General features: G+C 37.0%; 1 pseudogene; it reads right to left on the bottom strand.

Moving 5' to 3' along the window:
- Window positions 1–19,900, bottom strand: LOC108537042 (ATP-dependent zinc metalloprotease YME1L1-like; annotated as a pseudogene).
- Between the last annotated feature and the right edge of the window lie 2,292 nt (window positions 19,901–22,192).

Raw genomic sequence — 22,192 nt, 5'->3', positions numbered from 1 at the left:
TTAACCTAAAAAATTCATGAAAGAACTACATTTTAAGATTTATTTTAATAAATTTAACTTTTTGCAAGTCAATTAAGATATTACCATATTAACAAACTAAAAACAGAAATAATGAGTTCATCTGAGTAGAGATGCAGAAACATTTGACAAATATTCAACATCACTACCATCATCTCAGGGGTAGTCTCTGGTGATTGGTATAGCGAGACCCATTTTTTTAATAAAAATCAGCTGCGGTAAGTCAGAGCGATCGGATGAATGATGTCCTCACATGTTAAAGGATCACTCTTTAGAGAATACCCCTGCAGCAGACTTTGTGAACCAGAGAGAGCGCGGCGTGGGCTGCGTTTTCCTCTCCAGGAGTACTGAAATACGTCCTAAGGCAACATGGTGAACCCTGTCTCTATCAATAAATTACAAAAATTATCTGGGCCTGTGTAGCACACACCTATAGGTCCCACAGTAGAGCAATCTCAGGCTGAGGCGTCTGAGGTAGAGAATAGATATGCCCTGATTTGGAGCCTAGGAGGAAAGAGTTGCAGTAAACCAAAGATTTATGTCCACTGATTCTGTCCTGGATGACAGAGTGAGAACCTGTCTTCAAAATAATAATATATAATTATAAAATAAAATAAAATAAAATAAGTTTTTTTGCAGCTAACATCCTATGTAATGAGGAAAGTCTGAATGGTTTTCCCTCAGATCAAGAAAGAGACAGGAATTTCAGTTCTTCCCTCTTCTATTCAACATTGTACTGGAGGTTCTAGCCACTGTAATCATTTTTGAAAACAGGTGAGTGGCATATAGGAGAATGAAACTGGATCCTCATCTCTCACCTTATACAAAAATCAACTCAAGATGGATCAAAGACTTAAATCTAAGACCTGAAACTATCAAAATTCTAGAAGATAACATTGGAAAAATTCTTCTAGGTATTGACTTAGGCAAGGATTTCGTGACCAAGAACCCAAAAGCAAATGCAGTAAAAACAAAGATAAATAGCTGGGACTTAATTAAACTAAAGAGCTTTTGCACAGCCAAAGGAACAGTGAGCAGGGTAAACAGACAACCCACAGAGTGAGAGAAAATCTTCACAATCTATACATCTGACAAACAGCTAATATCCAGAATCTACAACAAACTCAAACAAATTAGCAAGAAAAAAACAAACAATCCAACCAGGCATGGTGGCTCACCCCTCTAATCCCAACACTTTGGGAGGCCAAGGTGGGTGGATCACCAGGTCACGAGATTGAGACCAGCCTGATCAACATGGTGAAACTCCATCACCACTAAAAATACAAAAATTAGCTGGGCATGGTGGGGCACGCTTGTAATCCCAGCTACTCAGGAGGCTGAGGCAGAAGAATTGTTTGTTGCAGTGAGACAAGATCGTGCCACTGCACTCCAGCCTGGTGACAGAGCAAGACTCCATCAAAAAAAGAAAGAAACAAACAAAGAAAGAGAGAGAGAGAGAAAGAAGAAAAAAAAAAGATCCCATCAAAAAGTGGGCTAAGGACATGAATAGACAATTCTGAAAAGATGGACAAATGTCCAACAAAGATATGAAAAAAGCACAGCGTCACTAATGATCAGGGAAATGCAAATCAAAACCACAATGAGATACCACCTTACTCCTTCAAGAATGCACACAATAAAAAACGAATAGATGTTGGCGTGGATATGATGAAAAGGGAACACTTCTACACTGCTAGTGGGAATGTAAACTAGTGCAGCAACTATGGAAAACAGTGTGGAGATTCCTTAAGGAACTAAAAGTAAAACCATCGTTTGATCCAGCAATCCCATTACTGACTATCTACCCAGAGGAAAAGAAGTCATTACATGAAAAGAGATTTGCACATGCCTGTTTATAGCAGCACAGTTTGCAGTTGCAAAAATGTGGAACCAACCCAAATGCCCACTAATCAACAAGTGGATAAAGAAACTGTTGTATATATGTACTATATATATATACACACATATATATACATATACATACACACACACACACATATAGCGTGTGTGTGTCTGTGTGTGTGTGTATGTGTCACACACACACACACAGACACATACACGCTATGGACTACTACTCAGCCACAAAAAGGAATGAATTAATGGCACTCACAGCAACCTAGACAGGATTGGAGACTATTATTCTAAGTGAGGTAACTCAGGAATGGAAAACCAAACATCCTAAGTTTTCACTCATAATTGGGAGCTAAGCTATGAGGATGCAAAGGCATAAGAATGACAAAGTGATAATCCTGGCACTTTGGGAGACTGAGACGGGTGCATCACGAAGTCAGGATATCGAGACCATCCTGACTAACACGGTGAAACCCTGTCTCTACTAAAAACACAAAAAATTAGCTGGGCATGGTGGCACATGCCTGTAGTCCCAACTACTTGGGAGGCTGAGGCAGGAGAATTATTTGAACCCAGGAGATGGAGGTCGCAGTGAGCTGAGATCACGCCACTGCACTCCAACCTAGGTGACAGAGCGAGACTCCGTCTCAAAAAACAGCAACAAAAAATGACACAGTGAACTTTGGAGACTTTGGGGAAAGAGTGGGAAGGGGGTGAGAGATAGGAGACTACAAATCGGGTTGTGTGTATACTGCTTGGGTAATGGGGGCACCAAAATCTCACAAATCACTGCTAAAGAAATCACTCGTGTAACCAAATACCACCTATTCCCCCAAAACCCTATAGAAATTAAAATAACTAAAATGTTTAAAGGAGAAAGGAAAGGAAAAGGAAGGGAACTGAAAGACATCCAGATTGGAAAGAAATAAGTAAAACTCTTTTATTCACAGATATGGTCTTCTAAGCTTCAGCAGCTTTTCAATACTCAACTCAATACATCCAGACTGCTCAATAAAATTCATTAAAAAGCGACTTAAACTAATAAATGAGTTTTGCAAAGATGCAAGATAGAAGATCAAGGTACAAAATCAAGTGTATTTCTCTACATTAGGAATAAAATTAAGAAATTGACATTTTGAAATAATACTATTTATCATAGCATTAAAATATAAAATGCTTATGGGTACATCTGAAAAGCTATGTGAAAGACCTGTACAATTAAAACCAAAAATTGTTTCTGAGAAAATTGTTTAAAAAAACAAAGGAGGCTGGGAGCTGTGGCTCATGCCTGTAATCCCAGCACTTTGGGAGGCCGAGGCAAGTGGATCATGAGGTCAGGAGATCAATACCATCCTGGATAACACGGTGAAACCCCATCTCTACTAAAAATACAAAAAAATATAAAATTAGCCGGGCATGGCGGTGTGTGCCTGTAGTCCCAGCTGCTGGGGAGGCTGAGGCAGGAGAATGGCGTGAACCCAGGAGGCAGAGTGAAACCTACTCATTATTATTTTGTCTTTGGAAAACTCCAGCTCCTTCATGGTAACCATTTCTTTTCCATCAACAGCTGCGTTTAATGCAGCCTGGTTCACAAGATTCTCCAACTCTGCTCCAGAAAAGCCAGTGGTACCTCGAGCTATAATTTCTAGATCAATGGCTAATGTAAAAAGAGAACACAACACTAAAAGTCCAAAACAGGTCAAAGGAAGCTCTTCACGAAGAACTCACATTCTGGCTGGTGCAGTGGCTCACGCCTGTAATCCAGCACTTTGGGAGGCTGATGCAGGTGGATCACCTGAGGTCAGGAGTTTGAGACCAGCCTGGCCAACATGGTGAAACCCTGTCTCTACTAAAAATACAAAAATTAGCTTACACTGTGGTGGTGTGCACCTGTAATGCCAGCTACTTGGGAGGCTGAGGCAGGAGAATCACTTGAACCCTGGAGGCAGAGGTTGCAGTGAGCCGAGATCGCACCGTTGCACTCCAGCCTGGGCAAAAAGAACGAAACTTTGTCTCAAAACAAAGCAGAAACAAAACAAAGCACAAACGCAAAAAAACAAAAACAAAAAACTCACCTTCTGAGGGAAATAAAGAAAATAGCTAGCTATAGCTATTCTGAGCCATAGTTTAGACATTTTTTCTCTGAATTTCATCTGGAAATACTTACTTTGGACATAAAAGGTGCCCTAATTATAGGAAACGTATATAGTTTAATGAATTGATCCAGCTATCTCTGAAACTACTGCAGCTTTAATAATTTCATTTATTTCTAAAATGGGTAATACATTTTCATATGTTTTGTTTTATAATTTGCATTCTTCTCTTTTGGCCCCATACTGACTATATCATGAGCTACTGTTGCTGAAGCTTTTTCTGTTATTTTTCATTTTACATTCATCTTAGAAAATATGTATATACATATATATTTCCTCAAATATTATCTGTCTGAATACTCTAAAAAAAAACCTTTCTTTAGAATCAGGGTTCAAAACAATAGAATCTCCTGGATACACAATAACTAAGGAATGGACTTTTAAATGAACATACTAATGGTAAAAAAACAGATGATAAAAATGAACTGGTCTTTTAATATTAATACATTTACCCTGAAAGGAGCACACACAAGGTGAGTTGTGTATTACCACTTTATAGAAATGATAATGTTTGTTTCGATAGAATTAGACTTATATTGATCGAACTTTATTTTATTGAGATACCATTTCAAAATTTCTGTCCAACCTTTTACATCTGTCCTTGGAACTGTAACCTGCATGTCAAAACGACCAGGAAGTATTAAGGTACTACAGGAATAATGTAAAAGGAAAATATAAATTAATAAACTGATGATGCTAAAGCTCAGATTCAATAGGACTGACACCCTAATGATGTGAGTGGGAAGCCAAGGGCAGCCAGAGAACAGATGGAGTTTTGTACGTAAATATTCAGATAATTCCTTTTAAAACAAGGCTCAAGTAACAGTGTCAATAACCAGAAGGCAGAACAAAGGCTCATTTAGATACATGTGTGTACCTAGATGGCCTACCCCTCAGAAACAAAAGCACCTTGGTTCAGGAACAAATAATTCCACAAAAAACTATTATGACAAGCACACATCTAAGTGTGTGGTTAGACTTGTACGGAATGTTAGACTAAGTACAGAATGTTAGACTAGTCTTAGGCAGTGACAAACTAGTGATCAAATAAAAACATGAATAACTTGTACAATAAAATTTTTTCATAGTAACTTTAAACCTAGTTATAATGCTACAGTGAATTTATTTTAAAAATGCTGTCTACATAAAACTTTTGTGACATATAACAAAGAAATATTTTAACAGTTTTACTGAGATGTAATTCACATAACAGAATTTAAAGTGGATACTTCAGTGGTTTTTAATATATTCAGAATTGTACAACCATCAGCACAATCTAATTTTAGTATATTCCCATCCCCACAAAGAAATCCCATATCCAGTGGCAGCCATTCCCCATTCTCCCTAACCTCTGGTAACAGCTAATCTAATTTGCCTCTGTGGATTTGCTTATTCTGGACATTGCCTATAAATGGAATCATATAATGTGATCTTTTGCAATGGACTTCTTTTAGTATAATTTTGTAGCATGTAAACAGCCCTTCACAAAAATCCTCTTTCAATTCCTACTTATCTAATGCCTCTGGGAAGTTTGTGGCTTCTATTATGATAAGTCCTTCATTGGGTTGACAACTACATAGGAAAATATATTTTCACTAACACTGAAGCACAGCACACATGTAGAAATGCTCTACACAAAACAGTTTTTTTTTGTTTGTTTGTTTGTTTTTTTTTTGAGACTGGGACTCCCTTTGTGGCCTAAGTTGGAGTGCACCAGTACCTTCATAGCTCACTGTAGCCTCAAATTTCTGGGAAGAAGTGATCCTTCTGCCTCAACCTCTCAAGTAGCTGGAACAACAGGCACATGCCACCATACCTGACTAATTTATTTTTATTTTTTATTTATTTTAAAAAATTTTCTCCCCAATTTCTAGGTACAGGCCACTGACTATTTACTTTCTTTCTTTTTCTTTTTTGAGATGGAGTCTCTCTCTTGTCACCCAGGCTGGAGTGCAGTGGTGCGATCTCTGCTCACTGCAAGCTCCGCCTCCCAGGTTCAACGCCATTCTCCTGCCTCAGCCTCCCGAGTAGCTGGGACTACAGGTGTCCGCCACCACGCCCGGCTAATTTTTTTTTGTATTTTTAGTAGAGACGGGGTTTCACTATGTTAGCCAGGATGGTCTCAATCTCCTGACCTCGTGATCTGCCTGCTAAGAAAAGAGACTGATACCACCAGTCATCTGTGACTACATATCTTCACAATTATCTGGTCTATGTAGGAAAAGATAACCTAATATAAAAAGTTTAGGTGCCCGGTTAATTTTTGAAAAATTACTTTCAAGCATACCAACTCAAATTATTCGCTCCTGGGCTTCCTATGTGGTTTCAAAATGTCTTATATTGACTTTTAAGACACTTCTTTCAAAGCAACATCAACTCTTGCTTTTTACATTATAAACATTGAGGTAAGCTTTAAACCTGCCACAACATTAAAAGCTAGTCACAAACTGTGTAGAAACAAGTGTATTTCTTCAAATAGACTGCTAGTCTCAGCTTGAATCACTGTTTTTCTATCTTAAGTACAACAACAAATGAAAAATAATATAAATACCACAAATTAAATGAATTGATATTCAAATATCCAATTAGTAGTGAAAACAATACAATAATGAGAGAAAAAGCTTGTCTTGAGTTCTTGCTTGAGGGACTACTCTGTTTCCTATACACATCACATTTTTCATATCTCTAGATATGAAATGCCTTATGGAAATAATTTGCATAAGATCACTTCTACATATATCAAATGCTGGGAGGCATCACCACATTCTAAGACAAAAGGAGACTCAATTACCCATCCATTTCAGCAAGAAGTTGATTTATGGTCTGCCTTAAATATGGATGCATTGAGATTCAATTCTCTTCCCACCAACAGAATCTAATTCCTCAATAAATGTAACACAAGGAACATTCGCTTTTCTTCCCCTAAGACAACAAAAAAGATTCGAATAAGCTGAAAGAAGTTAACGGTTTTGAACAAGATAAATATTGAAATTCCATAAAACTGTCAAAAGCCAACAAAAATATTCATTGTAAGAAAATACACAAAAGGAGATCAATTTTTACTGATTTAAGAATAGTAGCGTTAGGAGGAAAAAAAAAAAAAAACTATACCAAAGAAAATGATTTAAAATAAAAGCAATTGGGCATTCATTCTTCCTAGATATACAAATATCATATACAATTAGGTTTGAAGCTAATTACTCCCTAATTCCATACTATAAAATTGATAAATAAAATGAAAAAAAAAAAAACTAAGAGATTTTTGGTAGCCTCCAACCTCATTTTGCACTTCCACTAGCTCTTTCGATAATTCATATATTAAGCTATCCAAATCAAGATCCCACAATTGCTATTTTAGCTATCAAAACTAATTAGCATGCAAAGCTAGAGGCCCCAAAAAATAGAAATTAAAAAAAGGAAAAAGAAAAGTAATTATCGAAGAAAGGGGAAGATACACATTTCCCTTAAAATTAACAAAATTTAGCATTGTATGAAAGATACATCAAAATGTACTAAAAAGATTTCTGATACTGCTGACTCCCACACCACAAACATCTCATCAAATTTGGATCTAGAAGCATAATAAAAAGGAACATCAGCTTCTCCTGCTTAGGAAGTGACTTTCCAGTCCCTGGGAGTCCAACTAAAAGAATTCCTAAAAGAAAACAAAACAAGAATGATTCAAAGTATTTTTTTAAAATCCCTCGATATGAACCTATAAAACAAATAGTTATTCATTTATGTAATTTTCAGGTTGAGGTCACAACAATAAGCAAGATTTTGAAACACAGCAAACTATACTTGTGTCTGCTATAGGTTCACTTCAGAATCTTGTCCAAAATTAATTTTCCTGTATCATGTAAGTATTGTTTACATACCAACAACAGACATGACAGGGAGAACCTTGAGGCAAAAAAATACAAACCCATTTATCACTAAATAAGTAAGATAAAAATTCAAGTAGAAATAGATTAAAAGACTGAACAATCAAATGTAATTCATGAATCTTGAATTGACAATATGATATTAAGGAAATAGTGTTAATTTTCTTTGGTGGGATGAGATTATTATGTTTATTTAGGGCACTGTTCTTATTCTTAGGTGATGTGTAATGAAGTCTTTAGATGTCAAGTAGTTGATGTCTATAGTTTTCTTTCAAATGTTTGGGAGGAAAATACACACATATACAGAAAGCAAATACGACAAAACGTTAACAATTGTTTAGTCTAAGTTGGTAGGATATGGATGTTAGTTGTACTGTTCTTTCAAGGTTTTCCATATATTTGAAAATTTTCATGATATCATAATAATTTTCACATGTTAGAAAAACAGAATTGCCTGATTTGTATGTTTTTGTAAATATACATATTACATTTAAAAAGCAACAAAACTTCTTTACATACATGTTTGCTGCATTTTAACATTAAAAAATAGTAAAGAAAGCTCAAGCTCAAAGATAGCTTTATGACTATCCTAGTATTGTCATGTTTCAGTGATACTTAACTGGTTTAAATCATATTAATTTCTATGGATTACATCTTGGTATCTGAAGATTTTTCTACAAATTTATACTACTCAAATTTTCTACAAATTTAAAATACTCCTTGTGATTAGAAAGAGGAAGAGTGAGGCCGGGTGCAGTGGCTCACGCCTGTAATCCCAGCACTTAGCGGGGTCGAGGCGGGTGGATCACGAGGTCGGGGGATTGAGACTATCCTGGCTAACACGGTGAAATCCCGTCTCTACTAAAAACACAAAAAATTAGCCAGGGGTGGTGGCGGGCGCCTGTACTCCCAGCTACTCAGGAGGCTGATGCGGGAGAATGGCGTGAATTCGGCAGGCGGAGCTTGCAGTGAGCGGAGATCGTGCCACTCCACTCCAGCCTGGGCGACAGAGCGAGACTCTGTCAAAAAAAAAAAAGAAAGAAAGAAAAGAAAAAAAGAAAGAGGAGGAGAGTAGGTCGGTCACAGTGGCTCACGCCTGTAATCCCAGCAATTTGGGAAGTCGAGGCTAGTGGATCACCTGAGGTCGAGAGTTCAAGACCAGCCTGACCAATATGGAGAAACCCCGTTTCTTTCTACTGAAAAAAAAAAAAAAAAAAAAAAAAACCCGGGCATGGTGGAGCATGCCTGTAATCCCAGCTACTCGGGAGGCTTGAGGCAGGAGACTCACTTGAACCCGGGAGGGGGAGGTTGCAGTGAGCCGAGATCGCGTCATTGTACTCCAGCCTGGGAAACAAGAGCCAAACTCCGTCTCAAAAAAAAAAAAAAAAAAAAAAATAAATAAATAAAATAAAAAAGGCGGGGAGGAGTGTAACTATTAATACTTCTGTGGTTTTAAACACTCACTCCGTGATGTGATAGCACTGCTTTAATAAATGTGCCCTAAATTAGCAAAGGTTCCTTGCAGATAATTTCATACACTGTTGTATTCTCACTAGAGATAGGTGGCTGTATAAAATCAAGCATTAAAAAGGAATGTCATCCTTTAACTCAGCAATTCCATTTCTAGAAATTTAGTCTAAGGAAATAATTAAGCATGAAGGCAAAGCCTTGAATTAAGATGATCACCACAGTACTATTTTTAATAGCAAAAGCCTGGAAACCAAATAAAAATTGAATATAAATGGTTAAACTGTGATACAACCATAAATTAGAAGGATACTATGAAGTCATTAAAAACCATGTTAACCATGAGAAAACATCACACAAAGCCAAACTGAAAACATTCTATAAATAATTAGGCAAGTACTTTTTGCAACTATAAAAGCATGATTAATCATCTTCTCCCCACTCCCTCACAAAAAGAGCTAAGGAATTGTTTCATTAAAACAAACAAACAATAAAAATCTAAATGTTATGTGTGATCCTGGATTGGGTCTTCAACTGGGGAAGAGGGTAAGGATCAGGGCAACACTACAACGGATATAGACTGTAAATTTCATAATGGTTTTGTAGATATGTTAAATGTCTTTTTTTTTTTTTTTGAGATGGAGTCTCTGTCCCCCAGGCTGGAGTTCAGTGGCTCAGTCTTGGCTCACTGCAACCTCCACCTCTTAGGTTCAAGTGATTCTCTCGCCTCAACCTCCTGAGTACCTGGGATTACAGGCACCTGCAACCAAGCCCAGCTAATTTTTTTTTTTTTTTTTTTTTTTTTTTTTTGTATTTTTAGTAGAGACGGGTTTTCACCATATTGGTCAGGCTGGTTAGAACTCCAATGGCCCCTGGTTAAAGACCAGACTGGTCTTGAACTCCTGACCTCAAGCAATCCATCTGCCTCCACCTCCCAAAATGCTGGGATTATAGGTGTGAGCCACCGCACCCAGCTAATGTCCTAATTTTCGCATTACTCTGGAGTTATGTAAAAGAATACACTTAGGGGTGACTATGTTTACAATTTACTCTCAAATAATTAAAAATTTATTTACTTACAAATAATTTTTATATTTATATATGTGTAAAGAGACAAAGTGAATGATTTTTATAATGGAGCTAGGTTGAGCGCACTGGCTCATGCCTGCAGTCCTAGTATTTTGGGAGGCCAAAGTGGGTGGATCGCTTGAGCCCAGGAGTTCAAGAGGAGCCTGGGCAATATGGAGTAATCTTTACAAAAAGTACAAAAATTAACAGGCATGGTGGTGTGTGCCTGTGGTCCCAGCTACTTGGGAGGGTCACCTGAACTCAGGAGGTTATGGCTACAGTGACCCATGATTGCATCACTGTACTCAAGCCCAGATCTAAAAAAGAAAAGAACTAAATATTAAAAATGTGTGAGTCTAGGTTAAGGATATGAGGAGCATTCTATATCCTATTGTTGTAACTTAAAGTCTGAAATTATATAAAACTTGCAGTTACAAAAAAAAAAAGGCTGTGGAATTTGTTCAGAATGAACATCCATTTTGTAAAATAGCAATTAAGACTTAAACTTTAATCAGTTAAAATTATATTAGTGATATATTAAGGGTTTTTTTAACATCAAATCATGGGAAAGAAAAGATATCTTACCTTTCAGAAGTTTACCTCCAAGAACCGTAAATTTTTGTGAAGTTTTCAAGAATTCAACAACGTCCTGTAATTCTTGTTTAGCTTCCTTCACCTAAAGTGACACAATTTTTCAAATAACTTTAGATAATGGATACATTTGGTTAGATTATCAAGGCTTCCCTTTTGAAAATCATAAATTTAATTTGGATATGGAATTAACCTGGCCTTCTTTGTTTCAGTGAAAGAAGCACACAAAAATGGCCCCTTATAAAATACACAAAGGGTTTTCCCCTGACCATTATTTCCAGTTATGCAAAGTCTCCTTACTATCCCCAAAATATCATTCTGAATTTTCATTTTCTCAGTGAGAAAACAAAAGTCAAATACATTGGGCATGGTTAAAATAAACTACCTAATGAGGAGCAGACTTAAACATGAAACATATCTTCATACCAAAGGGCATTCCAAAATGTACAATTAATGTCATGATTCACTTATTATTTCAAGAAAAGTCCCAGTCATATTTCCAGGAAATATTATACTTATTAAAGAGCAAAGTTATGTTTTTTTGTTAGATTTGGAATGGTCTTTGAAAGTTATTCTGATTAAACTATTAATTAAAATGCACTAATGTTGCCGGGCGTGGTGGCTCACGACTGTAATCCCAGCACTTCGGGAGGCTGAGGTGGGTAGATCACGTTGTCAGGAGTTCAAGACCAGCCTGGCCAAGATGGAGAAACCCCGTCTCTAAAAAAACCAAAAAAAAAAAAAAAAAAAAAAAAATTATCTGGGCTTGGTGGTGGGCACCTGTAATCCCAGCTACTCAGGATGCTAAGGTAGAGAATTGCTTGAACCCTGGCGGCGGAGGTTGCAGTGAGCCAAGATCATGCCACTGCACTCCAGTCTGGGTGACAAAGTGAGACACCATCTCAAAAAAAAAAAAAATTACTAACATTTTAATCAAGTTAATGGTTAAAAATAAAGCATTTTCTTTTCACAGAGTGTATGTGTATATATATATGTGTGTATGTGTGTGTGTATATATGTGTGTATGTGTGTGTGTGTGTGTGTGTGTATATATATATATATATATATATGAAAGCTTTGCCCACTTCTAGGTCCAGAAGTGTGTACATATGTTTACCAAGAGATGTGTACAAGAATATTCACACCAGCTCTATTTGAGCCAAAAACTAGAAATAACCCGAATGTCCACCTAAAGTAGTATAATTGCACAGTGTTGTGGTATTCATATAATGGAATACTATGCAATAAGGATAAATAAACCACAGCTCAAATAACTGATGGATCTCACAAACATGTTGAATAAAAGAAGCCTCAACCAGGTGTGGTGGTTCATATGTGTAATCCCAGCACTTTGGGAGGCCGAGGCAGGCAGATCATGAGGTCAGAAGTTTGAGACCAGCTTTGCCAACATGGTGAAACCCTGCCTCTACTAAAGGTACAAAAATTAGCCAGGTTTGGTGGCAGGCATGTGTAATCCCAGCTACTTGGGGGACTGAGGCAGGAGAATCGCTTGAACCCAGGAGGTGGAGGTTGCAATGAGCCAAGATTGCGCCACTGCACTCCAGCCTGGGTGACAGGGCAAGACTCTATCAAAAAAAAAAAAAAAAAAAAAAAAAAACCAAAAAAAAAAAAAAAAAGCCTCATACAAAAGAAGATATTCTTTATGGATTATCAAATTTATCAAAATTCAAAAACCGGCAAAATTCATGTGTGGTATTAAAGAGGAAAGTGTCCCTAGGTGGGGAAGACGGTAACCAGAAGGAGGCATCAGGGAGGTTCTGGGCTTCTGATAATGCTCTGTTTCTTGAGCTGGATACATATAACACAGGCACTTTTTGAAAATTTATGGATTTATCCACCTTGGTGTGAATTTGTTAAACTTCAATGAGATTTATGGTCAAAAAAAAAAAAAAGACTTGGCTGGTTTATTAAAAGACAACTTGAAAGATAATATCCATGTGCTAAAAGAAGACTAAAATATATTTGGTCAAAATGATAGACACAATGCCAATTTTAAGTTGTAGGGATAAAGGAGAAGAGATTAAACATAATTTACTATTCAAATAAACTATATTATCTCCCCAAATTCTGCGGCAAGAGAATTCTCACTTGAGGAATGTAAGATCTATCAAGGAAAATAATTAATGGGATCAAGGTAATGAATCAAGTTATTAAAAGCCCTTATTAATATTTAAGGCTATATATACAAGTATGCCTATATATTCAGAAATTCTAGGCAAGGAAATGATATTCCTATACAAGCTCTTTGATATTTGGTAAAAATTTGAACACAGGAACTACGTAATGGCAAAGCTGTTCTGTTAAATGCTGTTGAATTTGCCCTATGTAAATTTAGGTCTTATGACAATTATAAAATTAATTCGTTTTAGCATGGAAAACTTTGTGGGATCTATCTTAATTGTGATGTCTACTTTCATTATGCTTAGTCATCAGCATGGTTTTAGTTTAGTACTCAGAAATTCCCACATTCCAGGACAAGTGTAGTGGCTCATGCCTATTACCCCAGGACTTTGTGAGGCTGAGACGGGACGTTTGCCTGAGCTCAGGAGTTTGAGACCAGCCTGGACAACAAAGTGAGACTCTGTCTCTACAAAAAAAAAAAAAAAAAAAAAAAGGAAAATATCAACTGGGCCCGGTGCCTCTCACAGCTACAATCCTAGCACTTTAGGAGGAAAAGATGGGTGGATCACTTGAACTCAGGAGATCAAAACCAACCTGGGCAACACAGCTAAATCCCGACTCTACAAAAAGAGTACAAAAATTAGCCAGGTGTAGGGGCACACACCTGAAATCACAGTCACCTGGGAGGTTGAGGCAGGAGGATGGCTTGAGTCCGGGAGGCAAAGTGAGCTAAGATCACACCACTGCACTTCACCCTGGGTGACAGAGCCAGACACTGTCTAAAAATAATAATAAAATTAAATTAAAAAATTAGCCAGGTGTGGTGATGCATGCCTGTGACCTCAGCTATAAGGGAGGCTAAGGCAGGAGTATCACTTGAGTCCAGAAGGTCGAAGCTGCAGTGAGCCAAGATCACGCCATTACTCCAGCCTGGGCCACAGAGCGAGACGCTGTCTCAAAAAAGAAAAAAATTATCTCATTCCAAAAGAAGTGTGGTATATTCAGTAAATAAGTATGTACATTACAGGCAGAAAATAACAATGCCCTATCTGACCACAGCCTTAATACACGCTCAATTTAGAAAAGGCATGCAGACCTCAAACACAATAAGAAGAGCCCTCCACACTGATGATTGAAGGTTTCAAATAATCAATGCACCAACCTCTTCCTCAATTGTTCCCTGAATTCCAACAGGGTTCATAGCCATTTAAACTGGAAAGGAAAGGAAATAACTGCTTGGTGTAAAACTATCATAATGATTCCCAATTCCTTATTCCCCAATAGTCTAGGTTGAAAAAAACATGAGACACAACTATGTAAAGAGGAAAAGCAGAAATAAAAACATAACCAGTCACTTCAGAGTTGGAAAAGTCCTCAGATCACGTACTTCAAATCCCTCCTGCAAGAAGAATTTCTTCCAAAACATTCCTGAAAGATAATTACGCAGCCACTAGAGATCTCAGAAATCAAACATAATAGAGCAGATGTAACGGCAAAGCACAGAGAAGAGCACGGTGTGGGACTAAAGTTCTGGAATTTATATGTGGAAGAGATAAAAGAAATAGAAAATCAGTAGAAAAAAACATTTTGACTTGTATTGATGTAAATTCATGATCCCAAATTTCAAGTGAGCCCAACAGCTTTATTTCCCATTTCCATTCGTTCTCCTATTCCTACACAATTTACTTCCTCCATAAATCACTCATTCCTCCTCTCGCAACCATATTCTTTCTTCTCGTTACCTTGATTCTATCAATTTCCACAACCCCCACCTACTAGTTTACCAACATTCCAACTTTATTTTGTACTATGAGATAAATTATCTGCGCTTCTCCCTCAAAAAAAAAAAATCCAATAATTGTTTGTAATCCTCTATTCCATCTCATTTCTTTTTACCTCTTGTAAACCCACTGCAGTCGAAATTTAACCCCTGCAACTCCATTAAAATTGCTCTTTATCAGGTACACCAATGACCTACTGCTAAACCAAATGGTCAGTTCTCACTTGGCCCATCAATAGCATTTCACATCGCTGATCACTCCCTTCATCATAGAAATATTTTCTTCTAGGATACCTTTGTCACTCAACACTAGCAGCTCCTTCTTAGTCTTGGTTCCTGGCTTCTCTTCTCTGTCTTGTGAACCTTCAAGTGCTCTATAGCTCAGTATTTAGACTCTCTTCTGGTTACACTTACTCCCTGGGTAATCTCATCCAAACATGTGTACTTAACATATATGTAAATATATGTTAAATTAAACATGTTATATGTAAACTTATATGTTATATATATAAACAACATATATAAGTATATGTTAAACATGTTATATATAAACATGTTATATGTTATATATAATATGTTAAATATAAATATAACATATATAAATATATATGAATGTAATCTCATATTTTTAATTCTAGCTTAGACCTATCCCATACCTCCAAAGTGGTATATCCAAGTTACTCAACCTTTCGTTTGTATCTCTCACACCTAACATACCTAAAACTAAATTTCCAACCTTTGTCCCCCAAATCTGCTCCACTCACAGCCTTTTAAATCCTCAATAAAGGCCGGACGCAGTGCTCATAGCTGTAATCCCAGCACTTTGGGAGGCCGAGACGGGCGGATCATGAGGTCAAGAGTTTGAGACCAGCTTGGCCAACATGGTGAAACCCCATCTCTACTAAAAATACAAAAATTAGCCAGGCATGGTGGCAGGCGCCTGTAATCCCAGCTACTCAAGAGGCTGAGGCAAGATAATTGCTTGAACCTGGGAGGCAGAGGTTGCAGTGAGCCGAGATTGTGCCACTGCACTCCAGCCTGGGTGACAGGGCAAGACTCTGTCTCAAAAAAAAAAAAATTCTATTGGTTCTACTTTCAAAAATGAACAAATCAGACACCCTAATACCTCAGAACCTTTGCTCAATCTGTTCCTTTGGCCAGAAATGTTCTTGTCTCAGATAAATGCAGTTTATTCCATCTTCTCCTTCAGATTTTCTTTCAAATGTCACCTTCTCTATCAATCACACCCTGAACATTCCATTTAAAACTATAATCCTTCTCTCAGAGCTCCTATTCCTCTTTACCCTGCTCTATTTTTTCCTCCATACATTTTTATTACCTTTTAACATACTCTACTAAATTCTTATATGACATATCAGTGTCCAGTTCCTGCTTTTAGAATTTAAACTCTATGAAGGCAAAGATTATTCTATTCCAGCAGCTAAAATAGGGTCTAGCACTTAATAGATACTATTAAATATTTAGGCCAGGTGTGGTGGCTCACACTTGTAAACCCAACACTTTGGGAGGTCGAGGTGGGTGGATCATGAGGTCAGGAGATCGAGACCAACCTGGCTAACACAGTGAAGTCCTGTCTCTACTAAAAATACAAAAAATTAGCCAGGCGTGGTGGTGGGTGCTTGTAGTCCCCATACTCAGGAGGCTGAGGCAGGAGAATGGCGTGAACTCAGGAGGCGGAGGTTGCAGTGAGCCAAGATCGCACCACTGCACTCCAGCCTGGGCAATAGAGTGAGACTCCATCACAAAAAAGAAAAAAAAAAGCCATTAAGTATTTAACAAATTAATTGACTATAAACTAGGATTTATCCATTCTATTCATTCAAGAAATATACATTGTCGGCTGGGCACAGTGGCTCACGTCTGTAATCCCAGCACTTCAGGAGGCTACTGGAGTTAGAAAAATCAATAAGAGGCATAGGTAAAGAAGGACCATTTATTAAGTATCTACTATGTGCCAAGCACACACATTATTTGTCAGAATCTAAAGTAATTTCCTCAAGGTTACATAGCTAATAAGTAGAAAAATGAATTTCAAATTTTAGTCAACTTGACTCTGAAGTCCACATTCACTCCACTATACCAGGCTGCTCCTTCATAAATTATACTAATCTCTGTCATAAAGCAAGATTTCATACTTGGGTATTATTATTTATCCCAAAATACAAATGTTTCTAATACTTTGGGATACAATTTTACCTATTCCAGAATACACTCTAGAATCAAATATCGACTTTATTCAGAGTATCAATTAGAGAATTAATGAAGAAGGCAAGGCAATCTTCTTAACTTACACCTTTAACATGTTTGAAGGTGACATTTTTCATCTGGACAGGATCTACTGCAGAATCAAGCCCCATTGTTGTCCAGAAGCGGACTAAAGGGAAGGAAAGAAATGTTTATATCTGATAGGTTAGTAATATTCCAATCACTTTACTTTTTAGATGCAAGAAAGCACAGCCTAGAAAAATTAAATATCCAAGAGAACTAACTTCACATATCAAATCAGAATGAGGAATAGAAACTAGGTCTCCTGGATTTCTAAACCGTTTTCAAAGAGTAAGCGATTCACATTAAAAAGACATATTTCAGTTGCTCTGCCTATGGAGTAGCCATTCTTTCATTCCTTTACTTTCTTAATAAACTTGAAAAAATAAAAATTCAAAAATAATAAGACATATTTGTACTTTCCAGTTAATAAAATAAAAAATTATTTTCCACTTCTCATTATAGTATCTAATGATAGAAATCTTAAATCAGTATTTCTCAATCTTTGGTGTGAATAAAACTCACTTGAGAAATATGTTAAAATGCAGGTTCTCAGGCCACAGCACAGAACTATGTTTGGAAATTTGAGAAAGGGCCCAGCAGAATTTGCATTTTTAACAAAAACTTTGATTATTCTGATATAACTGGTCACAGATCTACACTTTGAAATATATTGCCTTAAAGTTAGCAGAAAATACTGACACACATTAATAAGAAATTGAAGTTTAACACATTATTACACTTTTCATGTAGTCTTCTTCCTCTGAAAACTGTTATTACTTGCCCTCAAATGGCCTATCAGTTATGACATCATTAAGTACAACCAAGACAGAACAAGTCTGATAGGACAGGAAAATATTTGAGATCAGTTCTGGAGAACTATTACAAGGATTTCTTAAATCTTTCCCACTCACGTAGAAACTTCCAAACTAGAGCAGTTATAAATGAGTAAACTGAGCAAATTCTAATTTCCTCAAAAGAAGCCCAAAAATACTTTTAAAATAGGCTGAAAAATGAGTTGGCAAAATACAGCGTTAAGAAGAAATCCTTAATAAATCAAGAATATGGAAGCTGGGAGAGCAAATTTAAAATAGTAATTCTAGAATGAACACTAATAGTTTTAGCCCACTAACATATTTTTTACAGAATCTGTACATATCCTTAATAATAAAGAGAATAGAGAACACAGGGTGAAAACTGCATGGTGGTTGAAAAGGTAATTGGAACCACTTAAGTCTGACACTATTACTTCATTTCAGATAAGCAAACTATAAAAAGGGAAACATTTAATGTAATTTTATTAGTTTATCTTTGAAATAGAAGGCTTGTATTGCTTGTATCAGCTTGTATTGCTATTATAAAATTCTTCCACATAATTTTTAAATTACTGAAATAATTAATTTTCCTTTCACCCTGTTGATCAGGATAATTTTTAAATTTTATAACTGGACAGGTATCATTTCCAAAAATCTGGGAAACTAATCACTACTGGGAATGAAAGCCTAGCTTCTAGAACTATAAACATTAATGTGTTCTTTCTTTAAGGCTTAGATTAAGCATTAAAAAGAATCACGTATTTAAAGGAATAAGAAGCTAATAAGTTGGATTAATAAGAAAACTTTTAACAGATAAAAATGGTTTTTTTAAAAGTCCATAAATGCCTAATAGCAGCAGAACGAAGAGAATCAGACGGGTTCATCTTAGGGAATCTAGGAGAGAAAGAAAAAGCCTTACATCAAATAACATTAATGAAATATGACAGCTCAGTGAAATGCAAATATTAGGTTATTGTTGACAATCACATTTCATCACATGCAATTTTGGAATCTGGCATTCTTTTTCATAACTGCTATGATTTCCTGTAAGTACCCTATTGTCAAAAACTTCATTAAGGCTGAGCATCGTGGCTCATTCCTATAATCCCAGCACTTTAAGAGGTCAAGGCAGGAGGATCACTTGAGCCCTGGAGTTTAAGACCAGCCTGGACAACATGGCAAGATTTTATCTCTACAAAAATTAGCTGGATGTGGTGGCATATGCCTGTGGTCCTAGCTAGTCAGGAGGCTGAGGTGAGAGGGTCACTTGAGCCCAGAAAGTTAAGGCTGCAATGAGCCGTGATTATACCACTGCACTCTGGCTTGGGCGATGAAGCAAGACTGTGTCTCAAAAACAAACAAACAACAACAATGACAACGAAAACACACACAGAGAAACAAAAAACAAAGAAACAAAAACCTTTATTAAGCCACTCACACTTCCTGTTCTTCAATTTGGTTTTTCTCTTGAGAAAGGGAAACCATCAGTAGAATCTCCATTTCTACATAAAATTACAAATATAGTGGAATTCAATCAGTAGAAAGATGGATGGTCTTAGAAAAGTTACTTAAAACTTCACTGTAGGATTATGACTTCCTTTCAGTTATTCTTCTCAAACATGAATGGTTTCAAATCAACTTATCATTGGGTTTTTTTTTGAGAGTGCTTGAGCTTTCAGAAAAGCTTCTGCAAACCCAGTTTTCAATGCATCTTGGTGAGCTTCAGGAATGCTTTTGGTTTTCATGAGTTTGTCCAAACTCTCAACATCTGATCCTCTGTCCTGCAAAAGAAACCCCTGAATATGCAAACAACACATAAATACTGGTTAACAACACAGTGACACTCCCCAGCAATATTGTGACCACTCAAAAAAATTCACTAAAATTCCATACATTTTACTGTCAATGTGAAGAAACAGATTAAGACTCAACAATGAATTAATCAATAACTAGGAAACTAACACTAGATCCTATTCCTACATTAATCAATTAATAGTATCAAGAAAGTGGCATTATTCTCTGCAAGAATACTATACTACAAATAGATCACATATTATCTTAGGGTTTGATTAGCTTAATGTTCACATCACCTTATCTCTGCTAGAGGAAAAATTTCATTAATTTACTAAATATCTACTAAGCACCGTTCACATACTTGGCCTTATATAAGTTCTGAAGATGTGGCCAGGTGTGGTGGCTCACACCTGTAATCCCAGCACTCTGGGAGGCCAAGGTGGGCAGATCACGAGGTCAGGAGATCGAGATCATCCTGGGTAACATGGTGAAATCCTGTCTCTACTAAAAATACAAAAAATTAGCCGGGTGTGGTGGCTGGCGCCTGTAGTCCCAGCTACTAAGGAGGCTGAGGTAGGAGAATGGCATGAACACAGGAAGCAGAGCTTGCAGTGAGCTGAGACTGAGCCACTGCCACTCTAGCCTGGGAGATGGCACAAGACTCCGTCTCAAAAAAGAAAAAAAAAAAAGGTTTTGAAGATGTAAAGATAAATAAAACACTGGTTTTTAAGTTTTCAGTCTAGTGAAGAAACATATGTAAACAGCTGGGTTTCTTAAATCATTTCGATATCATATTAGAAGTATTATGTATGGTGGTAAATAAATGCTACCTCAGGAAGACAGGAAAGGCCTTACAGAGCACAGGACATCTGAAACACCACTATATAAATTCCACTATATTTGTAACTTAATCGATGTAGAAATGGAGATTCTGCTGATGGTTTCCCTTTCTCAAGAGAGAAAATAAACACCATGAACAATCTGATAGGGGTATGAAACAATTAGCCGCCAGTGGTCAAGAACTACCAGCAATCTTATATAAGACTTCAATGCCAAGAGAGGAGCAGGAAACGGAGGGGCATATCAAATGGTGAGAAGAGAAACACGGCAGGTAGAGACCAAATAATGAAATTCCCAGTGTATCAGGTGGAGGTAAGAAACAAAGCAAAGTAATGTAACTAGATCATCATTTTAGAAGGACTGATAGGTGGCAGTCTGGAGGTGGGACTGAATGTAGCAAGACTAGAGGCAAGGGGACCAAACAAGTATTCATTAGAGTAATTTAGGCAACAAATGGTTATAGGGTATCTATGGCAGTGGGACAGATTTAAGAAAGATTTAGGAGGTTAGGTCAACAGGACTTCAGTGGTTAATGGATGTGGGAGGTGAGGCAAGATGAACAAATGTAGGTTGACAGCCAGGTTTTTAGCTTGGGTGAATGCTGCTCATTAATACAGAGAACACCTAAACAGGTCTAGGTTTATGGGAAAAAAATATAGTAAGTGAAGAGGTAAGTCTGGTGCCCAGAAGAGTTAGAGGCATAATGATGACACAGGTTACTAATCCCTTATTATTAGTGGAAAGAAGGAAAACATCTATCAGCCAACAAAAGAAATCAGATATTGAAGATCCTCATTTTGTTTGTTTGTTTGTTCGTTTGTTGTGGTTTCTTTTTGAGACGGAGTCTCACTCTGTCACCAGGCTGGAGGACAGTGGTGCAATCTTGGCTCACTGCAACCTCTGCCTTCCGGGTTCAAGTGATTCTCCTGCTTCAGTCTCCCAACTAGCTGGGACTACAGGCGTCCGCCACCATGCCTGGCTAATTTTTTGCATTTTTAGTAGAGACAAGGTTTCATCATATTGGCCAGGATGGTCTCAATCTCTTGACCTGGTGATCTGCCCGCCTTGGCCTCTCAAAGTGCTGGGATTACAGGCACGAGCCACCGCACCTGGCCAAATTAAACAAATTTAAGTTGCACACCTCCTGACCAAATAAGATTTTCAAAAGATGTTTATCTAAGAAATTAGACGCTTACTTCATTGAGACTTCTCAAAAGTTTTATTGGATCTGCTGCAAATTAGTTTAAATTTAAAAAACAATTGAATGAAGTATATAAAATAACTTAAAGTTGTGTTCCCATAGACAAAGGCAATTTTTTTTAAGTTGCACCATTTAATCTCAAATCAGTCATGCTTGGTACCTGTTACACTTTCTTTCATAAAAGTCAACAGGTCACATTTTCAAAAGCATTGCTATGCAAATGTAGCCAATAAAATGCCTATTATTTTATTGGTTTTTGTTTTCTTTTTTCTTTTCTTGTTTTTTTTTTTTTTTTTTTTTTT

The sequence above is a fragment of the Rhinopithecus bieti genome, unplaced genomic scaffold, assembly GCF_001698545.2.
Source record: "Rhinopithecus bieti isolate Rb0 unplaced genomic scaffold, ASM169854v2 scaffold_14874, whole genome shotgun sequence".
Classification (NCBI taxonomy): domain Eukaryota; kingdom Metazoa; phylum Chordata; class Mammalia; order Primates; family Cercopithecidae; genus Rhinopithecus; species Rhinopithecus bieti.
This window is presented reverse-complemented; position numbering and strand designations above follow the sequence as displayed.